An 11,761-nucleotide genomic window follows, 5' to 3' on the forward strand; every position below is an offset into this window, starting at 1 on the left:
CGTGACCCGGAAGTGTCTCCGGACAGCGCTGGCCCCCGGCCAATAAATGTGAGATGGGCGCACAAACCCCAGAGTCTGTCAAGACTGGCCCGTTTGGGCAGGGGTACCTTTACCTTTACCTTACAAGTTAGGTTAACAAGTTTGTCCCGAGCTGGACTCCGTAGCTGAGGGGTGGGGAATGAGAGGAGCCCAGCAATAGAGGCGGACCATTTGGGCGGACAAATGTGAGTAATAACGCCTTAGGAATCACTGAAGTCTATTTCTTCAACGTCTGGGGTGGATTACCAGCCCTGGGCCTGACCCTTGGGCTGTAGAGCCAAAGCGTGTCTGGTCCTTGTCCTCATAAGAATTGCAGGCAAGGCGCCGAGGGCTGGACAGTACAAGGACTACAACCGAGGCGGCCGCTGGAACAGAGGCCTTTGGTTGGAGCGGGGCTTGGCTGGGAAGAGCGGGAGGAGGAGGAGGCGGAGCCAGTCCTGCATGCAGATGAGGCGGCGCCGTGGAGCATTATGGGGGAGCACGAAACGGGCTTCGCGGGCCTTCGGAGAGGTCGCGGCTCCATCAGTTTGGGCCGGCAGATGATGCCCGACTGCGAGCGAGGGAAGGAAAGTGAGGACAGGGCCCTCGGCCGGGTCTTGGTATGTTCGCTGTGCTTTGAAGGGGTGCTGGAGGACGGCGGCCCGGGTCCGGGCGAGAAGCAAATCATACTTACCTGGCAGGGGAGACACCTTGATCATGAAGGAGGTTTTCCCAGGGTGAGGCTCATCCATTGCACTGCGGGTGTGCTGACCCCTGCGATTTCCCCAAATGCGGGAAACTCGACTGCATAATTTGTGGTAGTGGGGGACTGCGTTCGCGCTTTCCCCTGATAATTTGTGTGCAAAAAACAGAAATAAAAGTTCTAGAAGTAATGTAGCTTCTTTACTTTCGGCAGCAGGGGCTTTTTGTGTACATTTTCTTTTGCTCTTTGGTTTGTTTTTCAGACTGGGAGAGAGAGTCCTATCTCATCCAGTGTATCTAAAATCGGAAGTGTATCTAAAATCGTTACTGTGTAATCCGATATAGAATAGATTGTGTTCATGCTTTCCACTAACTGGTGTTAAAAAACCCAGAAGGATGCACTGCCTGGAGCTGAGGAGCTTCTGCCTGATTTCTCCACTCCTTGGGAGCCTGCTGTGGAAAAGGGGATGAAGGAGGAATCAGTGGGGGGGGGGGCGGTGCCAGAAAAACGGGTGCAGCAGGAGGAATTGCAGGCATGTAATAACACACAGGAAAAACTCAGGGTGTGTGTGCACACTGCAGAAGAGCAGCAGGTTCCTGCTGATTTTCTTACTCCACTGCAAAGTGCTGCAGACAAGAGCACAATGGTGGTCACACAGCAATACCTAGCAGGTTAAAGAGTGGAGCAAGCCCTAGAAAATGCTCTGTCTCTCTAAATCAGGAACCTTTTTGGCTCCACACACCAGATCTTTATCAGGATCGGCCTTCTGGCACCCAATTTGACGTGTGAGCAGCACAGCCTACCTCAGTTAGCCTGACAGTTAGTTCCTTGCACCTCCAAACCAGACTGCTTGGATCCTAACAATGGCTCATGGCAAACTACTTTTGAAAGCATCATTTTCAAACTGGGGGGTACTAGGCTAGCAACAGCCCTTTGCCCTGGAATATGTAGTGGCTTTGATCCCTGTCTAGATCTGAAGTACTGTTCTCCTCTGTTCCCTAAGGAAATGTTTAGAGGTTTGTTTTGTTTTTTTCAACCCAAGATTTCAGCAATCAGTATTCTCCATGGATGCTCTTTTCTAACCATTTCCTTCCTCACAGATCCTGAGGCCTATGTATTCCCGTCACTCCAACACTTATACTTTGAGACTTTTTCTTCCACTAAACTGCCTCTCTGTTTTCTTCTAGCTTACATTCCTCCTTGTGCGAAACATACTCTAGATCTAGAAGTCTCTTCCAAGCCACATTCTGCAGAAAGAGTTACATAGGAACAACGGGAAAGAGTGGCAGGAGACCTGTCAGGGAATTTGTCTTACCCTCCTCGCCTACAAAGAATTAATTTCAAATCTTTCGAAGACTGTGTGGCACTAGCAATGTGGAAAGGGAACTTAACAGCATGCTGCGACCCTACTAACCAACAGATGGACACGTCAAAGAGGCCGAGCAGCGATGGCAGTTCGGTAAACACAGGCCCCAAAGGGGTGATCAACGACTGGAGGAGATTCAAGCAGCTGGAGACAGAGCAGCGGGAGGAACAGTGCCGGGAGATGAAGCGCCTCATCCAGAGGCTCTCGATGACATGCAGGTCCCACCTGGACGATGAGGAGGACAAGCGGAAGCAGCAGGAGCTCCAGAAAAAGCTGGATGGCAAGCTAACCCTGCAGGAGTACAGCGTGCTGCTTGAGGGCCCAGATGACGAGGAGTTCCTGCAGCAGTACCGCAAGCGGCGCATGGAGGAGATGCGGCTGCAGCTGCGCGGTGGGCAGCACTTCCAGCAGGTTGTCGAGATCCACAGTGGGGAGGCCTTCCTGGACACCGTTGACAAAGCGCCCAAGAATTCCCTGGTGATGGTCCACGTCTACGAGGATGATGTCCCCGGGGCCGACTCCCTCCACGGATGCATGGTCTGCCTGGCCACTGAGTACCCCGTGGTCAAGTTCTGCCGGGTGCGGAGCTCCCTGATCGGCGCCAGCTCCCGCTTCACCACCAGCGCCCTGCCGGCACTCCTGGTCTACAAGGGTGGGGAGCTGGTGGGCAACTTTGTCCGTGTCACTGACCAACTGGGTGAGGACTTCTTCGCCGGGGACCTGGAGGGCTTCCTGCAGGAGTGCGGCCTGCTCCCTGAGAAGGACCCGGTGCTCCTCACTTCTGTCCTCGATGCCTCCTCCTCCTCCTGCCTCAGCGAGGACAGTGACCTGGAGATCAACTGAGGGCATCCTAGGGGGAGCAGAGAGGCACCTGTGAAGGGGCGAGTAGAAAAGCCCACCCTTCACCTATGGAAGCCCAGAAGGCCCAGAAAAAGTTAAATATGGAGAATAAATGGTTGAGATATTCGGATTTATTGTTGGAAGATAATGAAGGATTTAAATTAAGACCATTTGAGCAAGTTAAAGATAAATTGGATTGGCTACATTATTACCAGATCAATGAACTGTTTAAGCTTGATAAGAAAAATGGTTTTGCATCGGGAAAAACCAAATTGGAAATGGAGTTGTTAGATACTAATGTCAAAAACTTATCGAAAATGTATAATTTACTGTTGGAGTGGCATACAAAAGATGAACAAGTCAAATCTGTGATGGTAGATTGGGCAAGAGATGTTGGGCACAATATAATGTTGGAAGATCGGGAAAGGTTGTTGAAGAAAGGGGTTAAGTTTACTGCATGTACTGTACTAAAAGAAAATATAATGAAAATGGTGTATAGATGGTACTTAACCCCAGTTTACTAACAAAGATTTATCATTTGAGTGATAATTTATGTTGGAAATGTAAAGAAAAGGAAGGCACCTTTTATCAAATGTGGTGGATGTGTCCCAAGGTGAAAGACTTCTGGGGAAAGATTTATAATGAGTTGAAAAAGATGTTGAAATATACATTTATAAAAAAACCAGAGGCCTTTCTACTTGGAATAATAGGTTTGGAACTGCCCATGAAAGACATTAGATTGTTTTTGTATGCCACAACTGCAGCAAGAATTCTGTTAGCCAAAAACTGGAAATTACAAGAAATACCAACAGTGGAGGAATGGCAGATAAAGATGATGGACTTTTTGGAGCTGGCTGACCTGACCGGAAGAATCCTCGAACAGAAAGAGGAGGAGTATCAAGAAGAATGGAAGAAATTTAAGGATTATTTAGCCAAATATTCTAAGATTATATAAGTAGAATTATTTGTGAGTACCATATTGGCTTAGGAGTTAAATATTTTAAATAGCATATTATGGATAGAAGTTAATATGATAAGAAAGAAAGAAGTTAATCGACCAAGTTAATCTTATTTGAAAATAGTATTGGAAAACTGCTACAATGATTTACATGGAAACTCAGCTAGGGGGATTCGAGGAAGTCACTCAATAATGGTACAAAAATTGGGATTATAATAGTTAGTATAATTGTTTGTATATTTGTTTGTTTTTTATATTGTAATGCTTTTCTTTTATGTTTGTTGTAAATTTGGAAAACCAATAAAAAACATTTGGAAAAAAAGAAAGAAAAGGCCACCCTTTACTAGCACCTAGAAGGCAATTACCCAGTTGCTACCCCCCCACCCCCCTTCCCAAATGGAGGAGCCACCTCAAGCCTCCTGCTGAAACCTGTCCAGCAGCCTGCCACCCCTTTGCTCTATGAAAAAATGAATGAAAAACAATCAGCGAAGCAAGTATTTAACAGACATCATAAAAAATGAATGTCAAACTTGCTGTATTTTAATAAATAATTATCAAATCAAGTACTATCTGCAGTCTAAATTGTTTTTTTTTTTAACACCAGTTAGTGGAAAGCATGAACATAATCCCCAGTATCACAAATTATGCAGTTGAGTTCTACCTTCTTGTATATCTCCTGTTTTGTATACTGTGGTGTAAACCACTGAGCCTTGGGCTTGCTGATTGGAAGGTTGGTGGTTCGAATCCCCGCAACTGGGTGAGCTCCCATTGTTCAGTCCCAGCTCCTGCCAACCTAGCAGTTCGAAAGCACGTCATAGGGGACTGTTAATTGTTTTTACAGTGGTACCTCGGGTTACAGACACTTCAGGTTACAGATGCTTCAGGTTACAGACTACACTAACCCAGAAATAGTACCTCGGGTTAAGAACTTTGCTTCAGAATGAGAACAGTAATCGCGTGGCGATGTCAAAATAAAAAAATTCCTTCCAGTAGCACCTTAAAGACCAACTAAGTTAGTTCTTGGTATGAGCTTTTGTGTGCACGCACACTTCTTCAGATACACTGAAACAGAAGTTGCCAGATCCTTCTATATAGTGAGAAGGTGGGGAGGGGTATTACTCAGAAGGGTGGTGGGAATGGGAGATTGGCAGATAGCTGAGATGAGCCTGTTGACAACTCTTAATGACTGTAATAGGTCTTACAGGAAAAGGCAAGGGGTGAGAAGGTGAGAAATGGCTCACCTTCGCGTGGCGATGGTTAGCTAAAGTGGTACCTCAGGTTAAGAACAGTTTCAGGTTAAGAACGGACCTCCAGAACAAATTAAGTTCTTAACCTCAGGTACCACTGTATTCTGATTTCATATGGCTAAATTTTGTAAGCTGCCTAAGGGGTCTTCTGTGGAAAGGCAGGATAGAATTCTTATAAACAAACCAATAAGGTTGCAATAAGGCTCCATATATTTATGAGTCCCTATGTGCCATTTTAAGTTTAATTCCTTCAATGTAGATTTGATTAGAGTCTCTATAGGTCACTCTAATATGATGTATGTGTCAACATGCACAGCTTAAATAGCAGCTTTTGTGTTACCACCTGCAGGAATGATGAAAACCCGCAGCAATTCTGAATGAAAAATAAAACATGATCTTAAAACGAAACAGGAAAAAAAATGCAAGTAGATAAATAGGTACCACCCCGGTGGGAAGGTAAATGGTGTTTCCGTGTGCTGCTCTGGTTTTGCCAGGAGTGGCTTAGTCATGCTGGCCACATGACCCGGAAAAACTGTCTGTGGACAAACACTGCAACCCCAGAGTTGTTCATGACTGGACTTAACTGTCAGGGCTCCTTAATCTTTACCTTTACATTGGATTGCACAGTAACGATTTTAAATACACCTCCCATATATTACACTGGAAGTGAGAGCTGGACCATAAAGAAGGTCGAAGAATTGATGCTTTTGTATTATGGTGCTGGAGGAGACTCTTGAGAGTCCCATGGACTGCAAGAAGATCAAACCTCTCCATTCTTAAGGAAATCATCCCTGAGTGCTCACTGGAAGGACAGATCGTGAAGCTGAGGCTCCAATACTTTGGCCACCTCATGAGAAGAGAAGACTCCCTGGAAAAGACCCTGATGTTGGGAAAGATGGAGGGCACAAGGAGAAGGGGGTGACAGAGGACGAGATGGTTGGACAGTGTTCTTTAAGCTTCCAGCATGAGTTTCACCAAACTGCTGGTGGCAGTGGAAGACTGGAGTGCCTGGCGTGCTCTGGTCCATGGGGTCACGAAGAGCCGACTAAATTACAACAATATTACACTAAAAACTTTTGGGTGATATAGGACATCAGTCAAATGCTGCAAATAGTAAATAAGCTACATCATTTCTGTTTTTTGCACATGAATTGTCAGGGGAAAGCGCGAACGCAGTCCCCCACTACCACAAATTATGCAGTCGAGTTTCCCGCATTTGGGGAAATCGCAGGGGTCAGCACACCCGCAGTGCAATGGATGAGCCTCGCCCTGGGAAAACCTCCTTCATGATCAAGGTGTCTCCCCTGCCAGGTAAGTATGCTTTCTCGTCAGACCGGACCCGGGCCGCCGTCCTCCCGCACCCCAACAAAGCACAGCGAGCACACCAAGACCCGCACGAGGGCCCCGTCCCCGCTTCCCTTCGCTCGCTCGCAGTCGGGCATGATCTACCGCGCAGACTGACGGATCTGCGACGTCTCCAAAGGCCCGCGAAGCCCGTTTCGTACTCCCCCACAGTGCTCTGCGGCGCCGCCTTATCTGCATGCAGGAGTGGCTCCGCCTCCTTCTCCTCCCCGCTCTTCCCAGCCAAGCCCCCCTCTGGCCAAAGGCTTCTGTTCCTTTGTACAGTACTTTGTACTGTCGAGCCCTCTGCGCCTTGCCTGCAATTATTATAAGCTGGAAAAATGCAACCTGTGCTGCTGATAGAAGTAGTCTGACTCATGCAACACGTTGGCTATTAATATACACAGAACAATAATTATACATACTTTATCAACCTTCTGAGAAAAATATAAAACATTAAATAAAGCCACATAGACTTGCGAACTGACAAGCCTAAGACGAACTTATAATGTCTGGTTTCAATAGCAAATCAGTTTTTTAAGCTTAAGCCAAGAAAGAGTATTCTCTCTAAGATTGAATATCAATATATGTACAGTGGTACCTTGGGTTACATACGCTTCAGGTTACAGACTCCGCTAACCCAGAAATAGTACCTCAGGTTAAGAACTTTGCTTCAGGATGAGAACAGAAATCATGTGGCAGCAGCAGGAGGCCCCATTAGCTAAAGTGGTGCTTCAGGTTAAGAACAGTTTCAGGTTAAGTACGGACCTCCGGAACGAATTAAGTACTTAACCCGAGGTACCACTGTATCAAGACTTTGAGATTAGACCACTGAAGAAGGCCGGAAAACTATCTTGGGAATGTGCTACCTGCAAGCCCCAGTAAAAGGGCCCCCCCATTGGGGGTGAACAGCGGCCTTTTGATTGCCAGGGTGAAACATGTGCAAAACGCTGGCACCCTGTCTCTACAACTCCACTAGCATCTCTCGGTATTTTGAATAACAACAAACTTACCTTTTGTTGGTATCTTCATGAACTTCTCTAAAAGACTGAGTTCAGCATTTGAAAAATCTATTGAAACCAGTGCATCTTAGGCTTGTCAGTTCACAAGTCTATGTGGCTTTATTTAATGTTTTGTATTTTTCTCAGAAGGTTGATAAAGTATGTATAATTATTGTTCTGTGTATATTAATTGCCAACATGTTGCATGAGCTGCACTACTACAATTATTATAAGGGCAAGGACCAGACATGCTTTGGCTCCAAAGCCTAAGAGACAGGCCAGGGCTGGTTATCCACCCCCAGGTGTTGAAGAAATAGATTTCAGTGATTCCTAAGGCGTTATTGGGATGTAGGTGGCGCTGTGGGTTGAACCACAGAGCCTAGGGCTTGCCGATCAGAAGGTTGGCGGTTCGAATCCCCGCGACAGGGTGAGCTCCCGTTGCTAGCAGTTCGAAAGCACGTCAAAGTGCAAGTAGTTAAATAGGTACCGCTCCGGCATGAAGGCAAATGGCGTTTCCGTATGCTGTTCTGGTTCGCCAGAAGCGGCTTAGTCATGCTGGCCACATGACCTGGAAGCTGTATGCTGGCTCCCTCGGCCAATAAAGCAAGATGAGCACCGCAACCCCAGAGCCGGCCATGACTGGACCTAATGGTAAGGGGTCCCTTTAACTTTCAGGCGTTATTACTTACATTTGTGTGTCCAATTGGTCCGCCTCTATTGCTGTGCTTCTCTCATTCCCCACCCCTTAGCTACGGAGTCCAGCTCGGGACAAACTTTGTTCAGCTAACTTGCAGTTAACAGAAATACCACAGAGAAGGCGATTGGAGGCACTTTCCCAAGGAAAAGCTAGTGAGCAAAATGGAGGCAGAAGAGTTGCCGCGAAAAGGATAAGCAGGAACCTGACTGAGTGCCTTGGCATTAAAAAGAAACCTGGGGTGTGGTTGGCAATGAGAACGCCATGAGAACTAGTGTGGAAATTAAAGGGAGATGGAAAAGAAACGCCCTTCAGCTATTACCTGAAGAATACTCAATATATATACAAGATTTCCACGAAATTGTCTGCGGAAAAGCTTATAAAGCCAGGACAACTTTGCAGTGTTTCTTGTGGACATGCAATCTGTTCATGTTAGAACTGAACGGGGATGAGACCCAATCAATACTTGGTGCAACACTCTTCTCCCGGTGACCAACCAGACAGACGTGTCTCTTCGGTACTTGTGATTCCTAGCAAGTAGCACTCATCATCAGGCAACTTTAGCGACCAAAGTGCGACCAGCTTCCTGAGATGTTCATTTTTTAAAATCAGAATCGCGATGAATTTGAACACAAGGTAGAAAAAGAATATGAATAAGGCACATTAATTCTGTTCTTTGTACACCACATATCAGGGGAAAGCGCGAACGCAGTCCCCCACTACCACAAATTATGCAGTCGAGTTTCCCGCATTTGGGGAAATCGCAGGGGTCAGCACACCCGCAGTGCAATGGATGAGCCTCACCCTGGGAAAACCTCCTTCATGATCAAGGTGTCTCCCCTGCCAGGTAAGTATGCTTTCTCATCAGACCGGACCCGAGCCGCTGTCCTCCCGCACCCCTTCAAAGCACAGTGAACACAACAAGCACCGCCCGGGGGCCCCGTCCTCGCTTTCTTTCCCTCGCTCGTAGTCGGGCATCATCTACCGGCCCAGACTGATGGAGCCGCGACGTCTCCGAAGACCCGCGAAGCCCGTTTCGTGCTCCCCCATAATGCTGCGCGGCGGCGCCTCATCTGCATGCGGGAGTGGCTCCGCCTCCGTCTCCTCCCGCTCTTCCCAGCCAAGCCGCGTACAGCCAGCGGCCGCTTTGGTTTAGTGCACCGCCGGGGAAGTTGTTTCAGACGGTTATTAGTTCCCTTCGTCGTCTTCGTGCTGCTGAGCACTCGGCCCCTTGCTTGCCAGGGTATCACCCAAGTGGTGTTTTCCTCTTTTATATTCTAACCCCGTCCGAATCTATACATTATCTCAAATGTGCTTTCAAAACATATGTGGAATCCAACCCGAAAAAGTCTGTCCTTAAAAGACATTCTTTGCACCCCAACAACAGAAATTTTGAATTCAGAAACACATTTTAAACAGTCACTAATGGTGGGCCATTTTTAGAGTTGTGGTAAATTTAGAGTTTTAAAGGTACCAAGGATGTTTGCCTCTTACCTCTGGGTACTGGAATACTTCTACAGTAATAACACTTCTTCTTGGGTTATTTATAAGGTTCTGGAAAAATAAACATGTTAGACAATGGTTGTGGGCATGGGCGTAGCCAAGGGGCAGCAGCGGGGGCAACTCCCACCCCGCAGATCATGGAAAACTTAATTAACTGACCAATCACATCAGCTCTGCCCCCTAACAAAAGTCCTGCCCTCCCTAATAAAGTCCTGCTCCCCCATAAAATCCTGGGTATGCCTGTGGTTGGGGGCCTGCAAACTCAAGTGAAAAAGTAAAGCACCAGAGGGAGTTAGGTTGGGATTGTACAGTACAGGGGTCAGCAACCTTTTCCAGCCATGGGCCGGTCCACCGTCCCTCAGACCATGTGGTGGGCCGGACTATATTTTTTGGGGGGAAATGAACGAATTCCTATGCCCCACAAATAACCCAGAGGTGCATTTTAAATAAAAGCACACATTCTACTCATGTAAAAACATCAGGCAGACCCCACAAATAACTCAGAGATGCATTTTAAATAAAAGGACGCATTCTACTCATGTAAAAACATGCTGATTCCAGGACCATCCGCGGGCCGGATTGAGAAGGCAATTGGGCCGCATCCGGCCCATGGGCCTTACGTTGCCTACCCCTGGTACAGTATATGGTGCTAGTCCCTTAATACTGGCACTATAGTATCAGTGGTGTCCTCAGATTATGACTTTTGGTCGCAACTTCAGGACCCCACCCAGCAGAATAAGTCGGAGGTCCTCAAAATTATGGAGAGCTGGCTTTCCAAATATACAATGTAATACAATTACCATATAAAGTGCCCCCCATAATACATTCAAATTGAGAGTCTAAATTCCAACTGCATGTGAACATATTGTTGTTGTTTTGTAATTTAGTTAAAGAATAAAAGGAGAATATCCTGGATGCCTAGTTCCAGGTTTGGGGCAAGCATTCTTGGGTGAGAGAACCCCAGTAGAGATTTAAAATCACAAAACATGCAGTTAAGTAAAGTGTGTAAATTTAGGCTGCTAGACTTCTAAAATATCCCGTTCTAAGTTTCTTCCAAAGTTCTGTTCTTCCATTAGGATAGAGGCCACATGTTTCAAATATCAGATTCATGTGCTTTCCCATACAGCAGCAGTAAAAAACAGGCAGTACAACTTAGTTTCAACAATGGTAAGAGTTTCTAAATTATTTGTATAGGAACAAAAATATGGCTTATTAAAGCTAAGCGATCTGGGCTTCGAGTAACAAGCACAGACATCCTTACTGGTCAAGTTCACATTATGGAAAAAGAATGAGAGAGAACAAAGAGTTTCGTAACCCTTCCTCCCAAGGTGAGAGGATGTGACCTAGCTAAGCCTGGCAGGACAGCTTACTCTGTGGTCTTAACACCTTAATGGATTAGAGTTAAGCATATTGGTTATATGAGACTGGATTTACCCCCCCCACACACACATTTGATTATACGTAGTAACAGCCCCACTTGCAGTACACAGCCATTGAATATCTTTGAGCACCCCCATGGTATGGAGATGTAGTGATGGAAAAAGTTACACCAGTTACATTGCAGTCCCTCGGTTCAATGTGCTGCAGTGAGATGTGCTATTTTGCCAGAGGTTGCAATAACAGTGGGCTCCACTTGCAATGGATTCAGCATGCTCCCCTTTAAAAACTCAGTGCCTCTGCATGGAACTATCAATTATAGTGACCAGGATTATAAAATGTTTATTATGACTAGCGTAGTGCTTTGCCATTTATGTGATACTGTGTTTGACAGGAGCTAAAAAGAAATACGCTGCCCATAATGTTTCAGCAAAACGCCTTCCTCAGGGACAAACATTACCAAAGTCTTCTGTTTCAAAAGGTGCTTCTTCCTCAGAGGTTTATTTAGGCTGCCTCTGACAAGCTACTGTTTTCAACAAATTATTTATTTGACTCCAATAAAAATGGTTCTGTATATGAAGTTACCTGGCAGGGGAGATACCATGATAACCAGGAAGGTGGTTTTCACAGGGTGAGGCTCATCCATTGCACTGAAAAGGCAGGGAACTCAAATTACCCCACCATGCAATTTGTGTTTTCCATGGGAAAGTGGC

The 11,761-nt window shown here is 46.2% G+C and overlaps 1 pseudogene across 2 annotated transcripts; it reads left to right on the forward strand.

Annotated features, from left to right (window-relative positions):
- The first annotated feature begins 207 nt into the window (after positions 1–207).
- Positions 208–4,454, forward strand: LOC309527230 (phosducin-like protein pseudogene; annotated as a pseudogene). 2 transcript variants are annotated; one of them, XR_014224725.1, is made up of 2 exons: positions 208–224; positions 1,909–4,454. The product of XR_014224725.1 is annotated as a phosducin-like protein pseudogene (transcript). The 2 variants fall into 2 exon arrangements; XR_014224736.1 differs by lacking the exon at positions 208–224 and adding an exon at positions 234–638.
- Positions 4,455–11,761: the final 7,307 nt, after the last annotated feature.

Source organism: Podarcis vaucheri (assembly GCF_965113315.1).
Source record: "Podarcis vaucheri genome assembly, chromosome: 1".
NCBI lineage: Eukaryota > Metazoa > Chordata > Lepidosauria > Squamata > Lacertidae > Podarcis > Podarcis vaucheri.